The sequence below is a fragment of the Perissodus microlepis genome, chromosome 22, assembly GCF_051167445.1.
Source record: "Perissodus microlepis isolate ML-2025 ecotype Zambia chromosome 22, ASM5116744v1, whole genome shotgun sequence".
NCBI classification, from domain to species: domain Eukaryota; kingdom Metazoa; phylum Chordata; class Actinopteri; order Cichliformes; family Cichlidae; genus Perissodus; species Perissodus microlepis.
The window spans coordinates 2,335,764-2,352,034 of record NC_140481.1 but is presented as its reverse complement, the minus strand read 5'-3'; the positions used below and the strand labels follow the sequence as shown (position 1 = coordinate 2,352,034).

Below are 16,271 nucleotides of genomic sequence, written 5' to 3'. Positions count from 1 at the left end.
TGACGATGTTTATGTGAAGCGAAATGTGAAGCATAGTCTGGATCGTCTTTGGCTGCTGGTTCAGTCATTATTGTTTGGAGAGAGATACAACCACAGCTTCAGAATCTAGTGCAAAAAGGACGTAAACACAAAGCGCCCGCCGACGCTTCAAAATCAGTGAGCTGTCAGCTTTCAGACGGCGTGTCCGTGTCCGTGTATGTGCCGTCGGGTGAGAAAGGCAACATCTCACTGATTCGGATGCGCTGGGTCCACATTTTGTGTTTTTGTCTTTGTGCAGAATCCGTGTTCCTGCTCTCATTTACTGTTTTAGCTGTTTGGTGGTTGTAGAAATTTTGTGAGGTTTAACCTGAGATTCTGGCGTTTCGGGCAAAATGCCAGAATCTCAAAATAAATTTATTTTTAAATGAATTTTAATGAATTGATATCACGTTATCCAAGCCAGAATCGATTTTAATTGATAAGTCGATAATCAAAACCCACCCCTACTGTCAAGTGACATACATCTGTTTAGTAAGTCCTCTAACACTATCATATATCAAAAAATTATATCTTCCTATCTTAGTTTAATCAAAAACACTCAAAATATGTTGGATGGTTTTTTGTTTCCGAGTTCCTGTTTGGGAGAAGGATAAGAAGAGCCAACAGTTTCCACTCACAGTGCCTTCTGGTGGATTTTTTTGGCACTACAGATGTAAACCAATTGGTAGAAAAGACTCAACAAGGTAGGTCAATTTCAGTGAAAGCCTCAGTTACATATAAGGCCTGAAAATGTGCTCTACCAATTGGTTGACCAGAATGTTAAAGGGTTTTAATAGGGCTGTCAAAAAATTGAGAGCAAACAAAACAACTGCTGTGTAATGCCCTCCACTATCTTAGTTTAATTGGTCACATGACTGCATCACATGACTAAAATTTGTCATCATTTTCGAAAAGGCTCCGGGTTCACTGTCCACACTGCGATGCGAAAATGGTGTTTTCAAATGATTCCGCTTTGGAGAGCATTTTCAAAAGTAATATTCCAGGGTGGACGGAAGGCCAAAAATGAGGAGGCTCCATTCAGGCAAGTCTGCTGGAGCAGACAGAGTGAGTCCTCGCGTCCTGAAGACCTGTGCCCCCCAGCTTTGTGGAGTCTTTCATAAACTGTTCACGTTGAGTCTGAGTCAGCAGAGCGTCCCAGTGCTGTGAAAGACATCATGCCTTGTTCCTGTGCCAGACACCGCATCCCAGTTGCCCCCAGGATTACAGGCCTGTGGCACATCATGATGACCCTGGACCCTGAAGACCCTCATTCTGGACCAGCTGTGACCTATAGTCAGACCATATCAGGATTCCCTTCAGTTTGCTTACCAGCCCTGGCTCGGAGCTGAGGACGCCATCATCTACCTGCTCAATCATGTCTACTCCCATATGGACCAGCTGGCGAGCACTTTGAGGGTCATGTTTTTCAACTTTTCCACTGTATTCAACACCATCAGGCCAATCCTCCTGGGTGATAAGCTAACAGCAATGTAGGTGGATGCTTCACTGGTGTCCCGGATTGTTGATTACCTGACAGGAAGACCACAATATGTGCGTCTTCCATATTGTGTGTCTGACAAGGTGATCAGCAACACAGGGGCACCACAAGGGACCATCCTCACCCCCCTTCCTCTTCACCCTCTACACCACAGACTTCAGCCACTGCACAGAGAACTGCCATCTTCAAAAGTTTTCTGATGACTCTGTGGTGGTTGGATGCATCAGCAGGGGTGATCAGTCAGTGTACTGGGCTATGGTTGACTCCTTTGTCACGTGGTGCGAGCAGAATCATCTGCAGCTCAGTGTGGCAAAGACCAAGGAGTTGATTGTGGACTTTAGGAAGACCAGGAAACCCTTGACCCCTGTTTCAATCCAGGAGATCAACGTGGATATTGTGGAGGACTATAAATATCTTGGAGTATACATAGACAACTGGACTGGGTTAAACACACCACTGCACTTTACAGGAAAGGACAGAGTTGTCTCTATTTTCTGAGGTGGCTGAGGTCCTTCAACATCTGTCGGACAATGCTCAGGATTTTCTATGAGTCTGTTGTAGCCAGTGCTATCCTCTATGCTGTTGCATGCTGGGGGAGCAGGTTGAGGGTCAACAGTCTAAATAAACTGATCCGCAAGACCAGTAATGTTGTGGGGATGGAGCTGGAGTCCCTCAGGATGGTGTCGGAGAGAGGGATGTTGTCCAAGATAAAGATAATGTTGGATAACACCTCCCACCCACACCCACTAGCCACAGGAGCACTTTCAGTTAGAGACTGAGATTACCAAAAAGCACCATTGAATGACACAGGAAACATTCCTGCCTGTGGCCATCTCCCTGTACAACTCCATCTAATGCACTGTAAACACTGCAATTCGGTCTTTAAGCCTGACGTTATTAGCCATGCCTGGGCCCAAACTACGCTGCAGGTCCCTAAGTCACACGATCACTGCGGCCACACTGAGAGCTAAAAACTGTCTCAATCCTTTCATCTGTAATAAAATTATCAGCGTTGCTGTTCTACCAGGTGTAACAATTAAGTTTAACATCCAGGCATCCATGAAAACTTTAATGGAGTTAGAAGTTAGCAGCGAGATAGCTCGCTAGTTTCCCTCTAAATATAATACACCATGTTCTGACTGAGGGATTTCCGAGACAAATTAAGACGTACAGCTCTGCTATCACTTCCAACATAAATGAAGACAGGAAACTAAACAGCAGTGACATTTGTAGGGTTACTGAAGTTTGGGTAGCTGGTATAGAATGATGTGCTACACAGCTATGTTAGCATAATATACAAGCTGGAGGATGAACGCTAACTTTTTTCCACTCCGTAAAAGTTAACATGAGGGTTCCCGAAGGTTAGGGACAAATGCAATCGCATGGCAGGATGCTGTAAACGGACCAAACTTCAGTCAGGAGAACAACTGAGATAATCCATCCACAATACGAGGTTAGTCATCGTCATCATCATCATTGTTTGTTTATATAGCACTTTAAAAACACACCTGGTAGACCAAAGTGCTGAAGAATACAACTATAAATAATAATAATATAAGAACTGAACAAAACAATAAAATTAATAAAAAATAATACAAATGTCAGTCACCCATAATATGAAGACCCATCTAATATGAAGAGGAAGATTGTTCCAAAGCAACGGGGCCACAGGGGAGAACGCCCGGTCTCCCCTGAGTTTCAGCCATGACTTAGGGACTGAAAGGAGCAGTTGCTCAGCTGACCAGAGGGAACGAGTGGGAACATAAGGCTTCAACAAATCGGACAAATAAATGGGTGCCAAACCATTTAAAGATTTAAAAAACAATAAAAGAACTTTAAAAACGAATCCTAAATTCGATTGGAAGCCAATGTAGAGAGGCCAAAACCGGAGTGATGTGGTCGAATTTCCTTCTACCAGTTAAAAATTGAGCCGCAGCATTTTGCACTAATTGTAAGCGTGACAAAGTGCCCAGCCCACTCCCTATTAAAATGGAATTATAATAATCCAGGCATGATGTAATAAAAGCATGAATTACAGTTTCTAAGTTACGTTTGGAGAGAAGTCATTAACATACTGCTGCGTGGGCTGGGCTATAGTTACATCGTAAGGGTTTAAAAACTGAGCTTTAAAATGATTAGCAGCAATAAAAACCGAGAGAGGCCAACAGTGATCACTGACTGTTTTTAGGGGCTTGTTAAGATTAAATAGAACAAGATACAAAGCATTAAGACATGTTAAATACACAACAGCCTTATTAAATGCAGAGTAGTTTGGGCCGGGAACCAGGATTCATCACGTCATCACTTAAAGACCGGATAGTTACACCCTATTTGCACACGCTCTTTTCTACTCTGTAACATTTGTAAATCTGTAACATATTGTATTGTTAAATAGTTTAGTCTTTTTCTGTTATTATTACTGTATTGGAGCAACTGTAACCCACATAATTTCCTTAAGGATTAATAAAGTATGCTGATTCTGATTCTGATTGATTTTGATTTAAAGTCTCACTTCTACCGCAACCACACTGGTACCACAACTGTTTCTCACGATACTGCACAGTGGTTTTGAATTGCACCGTCCTCATTTTGTGAACGCCAGTGGGAGGGAACTAAAGGATTGCTCACTTACAGGAACACGTAGAAGAGGAACGGCATGTGACTTGTGAGAGGATGCCAAAGTGTGTTCTTTGTAAAATCTACATTTGCCTCCTATATGTCTAGAAAACACAAACATTTAGAAAATGTGATTTGTGGTTCAAACAAAGATATTCCATCAGAGAGTCCAACTACAAGTGCCACCAAACAGCAAGTTGCCACTGTCTCAGATACAGAAGACCCTGATACAGATGGGTCTAATTTCAGTGACCTGTATCTCAGAAATGTATGTATGTTTTACATCAAGCTACACTGACAGCATCTCCTGCCAGCATCTACCATTCAAACCATTGTTGAAGAAATGCAAAATATACATGAACTGGGACAGATGTATACAATGAATGGACTAAGCTCACTTCTAAAATATATGTTAGTTTCAGATGGAGACACTAAATATCTGTGGCACAGTAAAACAATCTGACTTGTTCTCAGCTTGTCACACAGGGCCCATGAGAAGCCCACGAAGAGTTCATCACTTTAAAGATGTGTTCAAGTATGTTGAACCCAAAGTGTTTGTGGATAGAGATGAGAACAGTGCTAAATACTTTGAAGAGTCTGCTGGATTCAAGTTTTTGGCAAGGTTTCTCATATCAGTAGATTCTAATCATGTTTCAAGACCAGATGTTCTCAGTGACTGTTGTGATGGCAACGTGTTTGTGTCAAACACATTTTTTCAGGAAAATCTTCATTGTCTCAAGCTGGTTCTATACCAGGATGCATCTGAAGTAGGGAACCTACTGGTTCTGCAAAAAAGTAAGACAAGGTTTTGGTGGTATACTTCTCTCTACTCAACATTCCCCCATGCCCGGTCAAATGCTGATCACATGCAGCTAGTCTTACTGTGTAGTGAGACAGATTTTGGGTAACTTGGCCATGAAAAGGGTTTTTTTTCAGAACACCTGACTGATTTGAAGGTACTAGAGGAGAATGGGATAACAATGGCAGATAAAACTGTTGTGAAAGGACCGCTCTACTGCATTGCTGGAGACAACCTGGGCTCTCATTGTATTGGGGGTTCTACAAAACATTTCAGTTCGTCTGTGTACTTATGCAGCTATTGTCTGTTAACTTGAACTGAATTTCAGGGTGCTGATCCAGCAGTCTGTGGACCTCAATGGACCCCAGAAACGTATAGATCTGCCACTGAACAACTGGAAAGAGAAGACCTGTCAGAAGTACAGGGGATAAAATTTAGGTTTGCATTTAATTCTTTACAAAGCTTTGATGTTTGCACACCTGGCATGCCCCCATGTCTCGGTCATGTCATCTTAAGGGTGTCTGCTCATACGATCTTGCTCTTTACCTCAAGTACTTCATCAACACAGTTCGGAAAGAGTACATCAAGTGTACTTAAATGCAAAAAAAACAGATGCTTCATCCAAACCTTGTGAGGTCAGTCCAAAAACATTGAGACTTGGTGGACAAGCTGTTCAAAATTGCAACTTCTCGAGACCTTTACCTCTCATAATTGGAGACAGAATGCAGAAACCTTAAGATAATGTGTGGAAGTTAACTTGGGGAGACTCAAGGAGATCGTTGACCTAACTTGTGCTCAGGTTACTTATCTGGATGCTATATTTTATTTGGAAACCAGAGAGGAGCTGTTACTTAATATCAACTTAAGACCTATACACCATTACGTACGACATCATCCAGGACTGATCCTAAAATGTGGCCCTCTCATCAGGCTGTGGACAATGTGCTTTGAGAGCAAACATAGTTACTTCAAAAAATGTACAAGGCATTTGAAAAATTTCAAAAATCTGTGCTTGACTCTTTCAGAGAGACATCAGATGTTTCAGGCCTTTCTTTCTGCTGGGTCAGCGAGTCCCCCAACCTTGCAAATATAGGATGGCTCAATGTTTAATGCTTTCATACCTCCTTTTTTGTACTTTTACAGTCTCAAGCGCTTCGACACCAAACTCTGTGCATTCCTCTCCTGTGGATGTCCTTCCCCCTCCACCCTCAATTTCTCCTTCACCAGCATCATCCACGACTTTTTCATCACCTTCAGGAATCTGTACATCATTAATGCTAAACTGGATAGAGAGATTTGAGATACCAAGGCTCCCCAAGGAGTTGGTACAGAACTTGGAAAGACAGAAAAGACCAAGTGCAAGACAAAGACGAGAAAAGGTAAGGATTGTGGTCTCTGAAATGATGAAGATTTGTCAGAATCCAACCAAACGCAACACTACAGAGATAGCAAAAAGGATGGTGGCCAAGTATCCCAAGTCTCTTCAAGACGTGATTGATGGTGATGTTATTGGACCTGGATATCATTCCCTGGTAAAGCAGCTTCAGGCAGGAGTTGAAAACATCAAGCGACCTGACACACCAAAGGTAAGAAAATGCAAAGCAGCATTAGATGATGGCAATGACACAGACGAAATGCCTTCTGAAGAAAAAGCAAGTGTTCAAGACACATATGACTGTATTAGCTGGTAGCCATGCATTTGCCACTCTCTGAGACCGTGGCGAGTCCGCTTGAAAAAAAGAAGAAATGAAGAAGCTGTTTAAAAAGAAGAAGTACAGTACAGATATTCTGGAAGAACTAGTCAAGTGCACCTATTACACGCAGCGTAAAGATATCAACAAAAGGGCAAGCATCCAGAAACTATGCCAGGAATGGCTCTTTCTCTTCAATGAAACCGGTATGACAGCACATTTTCTAGAAACGGACTGGTGTGAATCTGATGGAGAACTTCCTCACCATTGTAGACAAAAAGGGGGCAGGTCTGTTAAAGTTCCTCAAATATGTTGATGCACAAAAGCGCAAATAACTCCTGAATTCTCTTCTCAAGCTTCAGACTGAAAGAGTTCAGTCCAGTGGTTGCTCGAAAGAAGTCATTGAGATGATGCTCAATGACTTTTGAGATGATGCTTCTTACTGGCTCATTTTGATGAGAAGGAAGAGCTTCTGTTCCACTGGTTTGAGATGACAAGCCTTGCAGAAGATGTTCAGATGGAGAAAGTGCCACCAACACCCTGCGTCGTTGTTTGTGGTAAGTAGATATAGCAAAATTCAACAGTTTTTTCTGCTCTAACTGCCTTGTTCTTGTATTTTTGGCTTGTTTAGTTTCATGTTCTGTTGCTTTCACACTGAAGAGTGGCTAACACAAACAGAAGTTCAGCCAGCAAGTTACGTGATCCAATGATATATGTAAAAAGTATCTCTGTATTATTGTTATTAAAGTTTTTAATTTTTAATTTTTAAATTCTCAGGTTCCTCCTGCTTCGCTGCTGAGACATTCATGTTGAGCATCGACATGAAGATTGTCAACGACCACATCACAACCTTCATGTCTGGCTAATGTTTGGCAGTTACTACAGCTTTAACATACACTACCCCGTGGAACTACAATCAACACTGTAGTTCTTTGAATAGTAAAATTTGTTTTATTATGGATTTATTTTTGTGTTTATCAAACTTAGCCATTTAATATCCTACCTCAGGTTGTTAATTTCCTCAATCTCTCTCTCGCCCTTTTTTTTCCATAAAGGTGTTTGTTTTCCATAAATCCTGAGAACGCACAAAGGTTGAGTCCAAGAAGAAAACTGTGTTCTCGGTCAATCCCAGTCTTCATTCTCATCTCAGACATTGCTGACCATGAGTGGATCTAGTTCTGCCCTTCTTGTTTGAGACAAAGTGATAAAGGTATACTCTGTTACTAGGGGTGCAACGATACACAAAATTCACGGTTCGGTTCGATACTTTGGTGTCACGGTTCGATATTTTTTCGATACAAAAAAAAATGTTTATGCCTTTTTAATTTGTCATTTATTAAAATTATAAATATATATTTTAACTCAAAAGTACAGTTTTTAAATTTAACCCTAAACCTTGTGCGTGTTTTTTATTTTGACAGCGAATGCGCACCTGCGGACCACTTATGTGCACCCCTGGTTATATAGCTCATCATATTGCAGCCACAGAAATTCTTTTGTCCATGAAACCATAAAGCTGCACTTTCTTTTTGCCTTATAGTCTGATTTGTCATAACTTTTCCGTTTTGTGGTAAGCTTTTCTTTGGCTGTCACTTCTTCACCCTGACCTGTCTTATTTGGCTCAGCAGAACTAAAATATATATCCTGCTGCTTTTACACACGCACTCACATAACGCTCAGTGATTCTCTGCACGATCAACCTCTCACATGTTTAAGCTGCGGGAGATTTCACTTGTCATGTTTGCATAGTAAGCTAACGATTGATAAGACAATGTCAGAGGAATTGGTGCAAATTATCATCACACACCAATCAGTGCTGTCGCTCTCTATACACAGTTCGCGCGATTGCAAAGTGAAAGTAAAAAACAAGCGCAAATTCAAACGCGATTTCAATATGTCACATATTGACAGTGGCTCACTGATGCCAATGACATAATTACCCAGCTACATTTCCGAAAGAATGCAAAAGCATTGACATATATTTTTCCTTCCTACGATAGCCCGACGGGCAGGGCAGAGATAGATTTTGGTAGCCCGACTGGAAAAATCGCTAGCCCCGGGATGTCAGGCTAGCGATATTGCGAGCCCTGTATCTGATTGAGGAATCACTCATCTTTGGAAAAGAGAGTTTATTACAGAGAAATGTCTCTTTCCAAAATAAAAGCTATACTATACGCTTCTTCTGGGCTATATTCTCAGCAGCATATTAAACATATCAGGTCCCCATAAGGAGAATCATGTGCTGTCTAAATGACTCGGGTAAAGTTTGTAGCATGCCTGCTTGTTGTTTTTGTCTGCTTCCACTTGTCTTTGCACTAGGATGATGTAAATGTGCAGTCATATTCGTTGTGTTCCCACTAGTGCTTTCAGGTTAATCTCGTTGAAATGACCTTAACGCCACAACACGGCAAATCTCCGTTAACGAGCTACCCCTGATCGCCCCGTGCATGGGGCTAGACGGCCAACACGTTAACGAGCTAACTGCGCTAATGCACTAGTTCCCACCCATGTAATTAAGCATTGCGTGGCACATCCAACATACTGTTTTACTTTAGTCCATGACGTGCTTACCTTCAGGGTCATACGTCACATGAAAACCAAAATAATTCCAAACGCCAGATCTGAATGAGGGTGGGGGAGGTTCAATTTGCCATGTTGCAAGGAGAGCTTAACTTCTGTCTCGCTAGCTTGCCCTGCGCTCTTCCTTCTGACGATGCTGTCTGTGTCGAGCGCTCAGTGGATCTGCGCTCGACAGTGCAGCCTAGGCGGAGTAGTCGAACGCAGATTCACTGAGCGCTCAACACAGACAGCATCGTCAGAAGGAAAGTTGATAAAATAAATTAAAAATTTTGTATTGTTCGATACATATGCGTACCGAACCGAAAGCACTGTATCGAACGGTTCAATATCGATACGAGTATCGTTGCACCCCTATCTGTTACATACTCAACAGATGTTCTGTTGATGAAACAATTGTTACATTTCTGATTTTGAGTGGGAAGTTTTTAACAATGTGAAGTTTTACTAGGCACAGTTTGTAAAAGTACTTGTTCTACTTTTGTGTCACTGTTTTATATCTGGAAAATGTGGTAAACCTGCTTGTTCCAAGAGTGTCTTGGATTTGAATTTTCCTACAGTTTTAAAAATATTTGTATTCCAATGGTATAAAAAAGGTATGGTGCATGTACATTGCTAACATTTTGTGGTTAACCAAAAATTCCAGATGAAGTTCTCAAAACAAGTGTGAAGTTTTTTTGTTTTATTACCTGGTGCAGTTTGAAGATGTACATTTTCAGCGTTACTGCTGAGTTCTGTGTGTAAAATATGTTGATGTAAACTTGTTCCTGGAATTTCTTAAATTCAGATTTTCTTTCAATTATAGAAAAAAATGTTTCATTCTCTATGTCTGCATTTGGATAGTTTGAAAAGACAACATTCTACGTGTGCTGACATTTATGTAGTGAAAACAGCACCAATAACACTTAAATTTATGGTAAAGGTGTCTGATTTGTCTGCTCCAGGTAATGTAAAATATAATGTATGCTGAACTTACAACATTGGTTTTACACAGTTTGAACAGAACTTGTAAAAATTCAGTGATTCTTTACTCTTGCTGTCATCAATGTAACTATTTGCGATTTATTGAGTAAAAAAGTAAACATTTGATGTTTACAACATCAAATATGTGAAATAAAATACTGTCTTGGAAATTTAAGGTGGACATTTTTGTGTTACATTCAGGAATTTGAATAAATTCATAGTTTGTGTATTAAGCTTGCAGAGTGGAACGATTAAAAGCACTCTAGTCTAAAAAAGGTTATCATCCAATAACAGCTGGCTAAATATTTTACTTACACAATATTTGTATGCATGAAATGAAGTAGTTGATAATTCATACTATGAATATTTCACGAGGTAAACCCTTTCATAAAGCTCATGAGAGTTTGTCATGTCATGTTAATTTATAAAGTAAAATTGGTGTTTGTAAATAGCAAAATAATTTATTCAATTATTTCACTATAATATTTACAGGGAAGCTTTCTATTCTTTTTTAACCATTAAAAAAGGAAATTGCAATACATTTTTAAACACAAGTAAATTCTGGTAATTTTTACAGAATAAAATTGAATTTTATTATTTTGACAGTTAATTTTACAGGGAAAAATGTTTTTTGTGGCACAAACTTTATTTTATAGGTTATTTTCATGTTCATGTAAGGGAAAAACATTTTTTTTCTTTAAGTTAAAACATTTTTGTTTACAGTAAAACATTGACCCTAGCACTATTTTTAACCATAACATCAACAATAACCATACGTTCTTACTGTAAAAGAAGAAAATGTTTTACCTTTTAATTTTTTTGGTTAGTTTTTTTAACAGTGTGTGTCGTCTGCGCTTTCAGCTTTATTGCTCAACACAAATGATCTGGGAATACTGGGAACTCTAAATTAACTACGCAGAGTGGAAACACGACAAAGGCACAAAATATGTAGAAACCAGGGGAAGAGGAACACAAAGGGAGGCCTAAAAGTGGGAACTAAGAACAAGACTAAGTAGTCAAAAAATGAGACACAACATTAACACAAAGCAAACCAGGAATCTCATATTGAAATAACTCAATTCCAAGTCCAAAAACTAATGAAGCTACGAAAAACAGACCCAGGACCGTGACACATGTGCAACATGAAGGTATTTAACAAATGGGAAATATCATGTCCAAATGTTACTTGCTAACCTTCTATTTTTCTTGATTTATGTTAAGCCTTTCCCTTCATTCACTTGTCTTACAAATTATAACATGAGCATCGATTGATGAAGTTCAGCAATAACAATGCTACTCTTCCTTACTGAAAGTTTGCAGGCAGAGATGGGATTCTGCCTAGAGAAATGCAGACGCTAATATGTCCTGAGGTACCATAAATCAAAGCCAGCTTTATTTTGTCAGCACACAGATGGCTCAAATACACAGCTCACCTCAATTAAGACTTGAGAATGGAAGCTGAAAGGGAAAAGTGTTTGGAGAGGAAAAGGGGCACCTGTTCGCCTGTCATATCTGGAGCTCTTCTGATCAGTGGCTCTGAGCTTCCCCCAGAGCTGTTTCAATGCTGAATTAATGATGGCAAACAAAGCCAAAGCCTCCTCACAGCCCCTGTGTGAGTTCATTCTCTTTCCACTTTGGTCCCTCTCAACTAATCTTCAGTGTCACACTTAATGAGATTTTCAGTTTGTAAAGTAAGTGGAGCAATAACTCCCCCAGCCCAGACTGGCATCACCATTCCCACCATCTCCTTGAATGCTTTTAAGCAACTACTTCTGCATTTTCTCTCTATTCCTCCTCTTACTAAAGGATGCATTATGAAGGATTATTATTTATAAAAAATTACATCGAATTATTCATTGTCCAAATACTTGGCTGAAAGTACAGATTGTGTGGAATGGATAGCCTTTTTTTTTAACTTCATTTTTCATAATGAGTAGTTTCTTCAGCTTCTCTTTGTGCTGGAGAATACAGTGAAAATTAGATTAATATACATATAAACATGAGCAGAATATAATAAAAATGCAGTTAAAGTTGTTTCCATTAACAAAGCGTGTTTTATTTCATGTAATTACTGTTTTGTTTAGTCTGATGTTAATAATTGTAAGGAAATTTTCAAAAGACCAAGTTAAAAAAAAAGGAGTCTAAGGCTGATGGGTGTTCTTGGTTTCCAAACAGAAATGTTTCCAGTTTAATTATGACTCGAAGATTGTTTTATTTTTACAAACTAAAAACATAACAATGAAATTCTTACAAAATAAGCATGAACATTCAAAAAAATGAAAAAAAAATTCCAGAACAACCTATGCAGAAAACCATGAGACTTCCTCGCCAGTGCTCGTCCTCTTCCTAAACCACACAGGTTTTTATGCTGCCATCGCACTTACATGCTTAAAGTGGTAGGCAGCTCTTTCAGATTCTATCATTACCTTATGTAAACATAACTTAATGTTCAAATTTATTCATCCTGAAAAGATCAGTTATGTAGCTCATCTGTGAATTATAAACCAAACGTAAACTCAATCGTCAATCTGGCACCTATAATAATAATACATATAATAAATTTATTTTTCTGTTATTGTAAACTTTAGGCACTTCACCACAGAACGTTAGTACTTGTATACGGTCCCAGCTTTGATTCTGAAACAAATGTATATTTTTTTCCTTGTAGGGTGGTTGATCAAGTCTTGTTTCTGTTCTCCCAAATGACTTGACAAAATCCACGTAGGCTTACCAGAAAGAGACCAAAGAAACACAGTATCTTGCATGCCCGGAAAATAATCAGGGACTGTGCAAACTTTCTTTTTCAGATTACTGTATGAATGTGTATATAAATACAAGGCCATCTTCTTGACTGTGTTTGTAGTTTGAGACATGTGCACCTCAATATGTGGTTTTATACTGATAAAGTATAATAACTTTTTGTTTCTCATTACTAATATATATTATAATTCAATTAAGCTGTGAAGTTTGAGTACCTACTGATTGATATTAATATTAACATGATAAAACACTAGGTTTGAACAGTAATGCTACAATACTGCTTTATACCTTACCATATATTACCACATCACATCACTACATTTCTTTTTCTATATTTGTCCTTAAAATCATCTTAAAATTAAAAAAGTATATGTACTGCTGCTGCAAGCCCAATTCCTTACTTAGTATATTTTTCCAGTTACTTAAAACTACATTGTGGTTGAATGACATTCATCAGAGAATGCTGGGATTTGATTTTACTTTCGCAACTGTAAAACAATTAGGACACACTCACTTCCTGTGCCTCAACATGTAATTATATTAACAAATATACAACAGAACATTCCTAATAATCAGTAATGAAAAAAGTAAAAACAATTTGATGGTTTTTAATGAGCCATAAAAACAAAACAAAATGAAAATAACAAACATCTTCCGATTAACCCAAGTGTACTCTGAATTTGGAATCACACTGAACATGTTGAGTTTACCTGGTAGGCTTTTGGTTTGTCGTGAAACACAATGAAATAATTGCCCACCCACCAGTAAATGTAAAAAAGAGTCTTTCCTTCTACTGATAAGATGATCCAAAGAGTCCATACAGGTTGCACAGGTCTACCAGGGTTGTATGTCCGCAATTGCAAGGAGTATGATAGAGATACCAGGAGATACCCTATTACATTAGGAAAGCAGGACCGGACAGGGCCATAGAAAAGCATCAACTGAGCCTCAGGACCAATATTTCTTTGGACAAGCAGTAACATAACAAACACCACCAGTCCCTCAGTGGGATTTGCGCTCACAGCCCAGCACCATGCAAATCAACTGACATTCCACAGAGAATACTGGAACTGGCTGGTCTGCCACTGGCATCCTCTTCTCTTCACAGATGAGAGCAGGTTTGCATAATTTTTCAGAGAAGATTACCAGCAGCCAAATGCTCAAAGTATTCTTCTTCTCTTCATCATCTTTTGCTAGGATTTATCTCGAAGAGGAATCTGTTAAATCAAATACAAAAATCCTCAAAACAAAACAGTTAGTAATCAGTGACTGATCCTAGTCTTTACAGTAATGTACAGTTTTTAATGTATCACCAATAAAAACAGCAAAATAGTGGGAGTTTACAAAGAGCATGTTTGTGGTGAGTGCATGTTATTCCTGCACCAGAGCAGTGTGTGGCACCAAAGAGGTTAGGTTAAGCTTCTTGCATTTAGAAATGCATTTATGATCTGTCATGAGGTGTGGAATGAGAGAAATGAAAATGCAGTATTTAGAACCAAGCAGGTTAAGCTGAAAACTAACCTTTAATTAGTATGTATGCAATCCACAGGGGGGGGAAATAAACAGCACAATCTAAAGTTTTTTGGAGAACAGCAAGCACACGAGAGGAAGTTAAAGAATGACCTGAAAAAGAACAAAAGAAAAGCTATGAAAACATACAAGGGAGTTAGGGGAAATGTATATATTATATATAACAAGTCAGAGCAAAACTAAATGCAACACACAAGAGACAGATGACTATATGGAGAACAGAAAATGAATCATTTGAGACAGGAAGTCACAGAGACGGAGATTTTTACACAATACTTAACACTGAAGGGCCACATAGAAGGAACACCACGAGAAGAACTTTGTTAGTCTATTATCAGGAGTACATTACCTACAATATCTACAGTGCTTTTCATATGTATCTATAAAGTGCCCATGAAAAGTCTCACATTGTGACACAGAAGATGAAAGCTGATAGTGACAACAAGACATTTGAAAGCATTGTTCTTTTGAAGTTAACTGCTATACAACACACATACTTTATGATGCATAGATAACCTGTTAGGGTTTTCACAGAAAAACCACATTTATGACAAGTGTAATTTCTGAACATCCTTAAAATGCTTATGCTGCAAACCCACCTTTTTACAACGCCCCTGTACACCAACAAGTCATATAACGAATCCCCTGAAAGAAAGAAAAGCAAACCTTTGGGAATGCAGAGGACACTTGAATAGATAAATCAGACTAAATCCAAAAAAGTACTGAATGCTAACAAGTGTGGAAAAGCTAAACAAGCTAGCATCACCTCAGTAATTAGCTTTGCTAGCAATCCCATTTTCTTCTCAAAATCACTAGCACTAAGAGTTGGTTTATAGTTTAATAATAGTTAGCTGACACCTCTGTTAACTTTATAACTATTCATAGAGATTTGGTGCTAAGCTGGAGCAAAGGCAGTGTCGTATATTAGGATGCTAATGCTACTGAACTTGAGTTTAGTATACTTGCCTTGGAGATACAGTGTTTTCCATTCTTCCCCTTCTGATTGTGAAAGGTCCTTTTTCCTTCAACAAAATTAGCATTGTTTTTGCAACAACAACTTCCTGTGTCCAGGGTGTCGCTTATCCAGACGTTAACTTGTACGGTCCATTTACCATCTTATCTCTGGTCCAAACTATAAATGGTACATTTGCCTCCCTGGAATTTTCCCTTGTTGCTGATTTTGAGTGACAAAACGTTTCTCCCACAAAACGCTACGTCCAGATGAACAGAATCAACTTTTGGAGACTTGTTGCTGATTATTTACAACAACAAAAAAAGTCTTAACCTTTGCTTCCAAAAGACTGAAAATTCCACACTGTTCACTTGTAACATTGTCCCATAATGGCCTCTCCATGAGCTGTTTTGCACATCAGTGTGCCCACTCTGTAACCCTTAGACTTAATTTATTACAAGAACTAAGTAATCACAAAAGTTTTTAGTGTAACAACCCAGACAATACCCTTTGTCGTTGTGCATCAGCATCACAGAGGAACCTAGTCTACTGCTTTGCCTGCATTACACAGGTCTCTACATGACCCAGAGGTGGATTCAGTAGTGTTTATGTGGTTTCCTCATTGGTGAGACATCAGATCATTTACCTCACCATCTCCTTGAATGCTTTTAAGAAACATCACAGATGCTTTTTCTCTCTGTTTGCAACCCCATCCTGGAGGCACCAATAAGGTAGCTTGGAGATCATTTGAGGTGCGTTAGTTTTCAGTTGTTAATTGTCTCTTGACAACAGAGCATGAACTTTGCCTGAAGCCAGTAATTTGAGAATACATGATACAGAAGATGGAAAGTCAGCTACATAAGCTAA

At 39.0% G+C, this 16,271-nt stretch overlaps 1 protein-coding gene and 1 pseudogene across 1 annotated transcript in view; one reads left to right on the top strand and one right to left on the bottom strand.

Moving 5' to 3' along the window:
- Positions 1-16,271, bottom strand: part of nxph1 (neurexophilin 1) — a 77,383-nt gene that overhangs the window by 16,600 nt on the left and 44,512 nt on the right. The window lies entirely within an intron of this gene.
- LOC146362400 (uncharacterized) lies at positions 6,546-7,488 on the top strand (annotated as a pseudogene).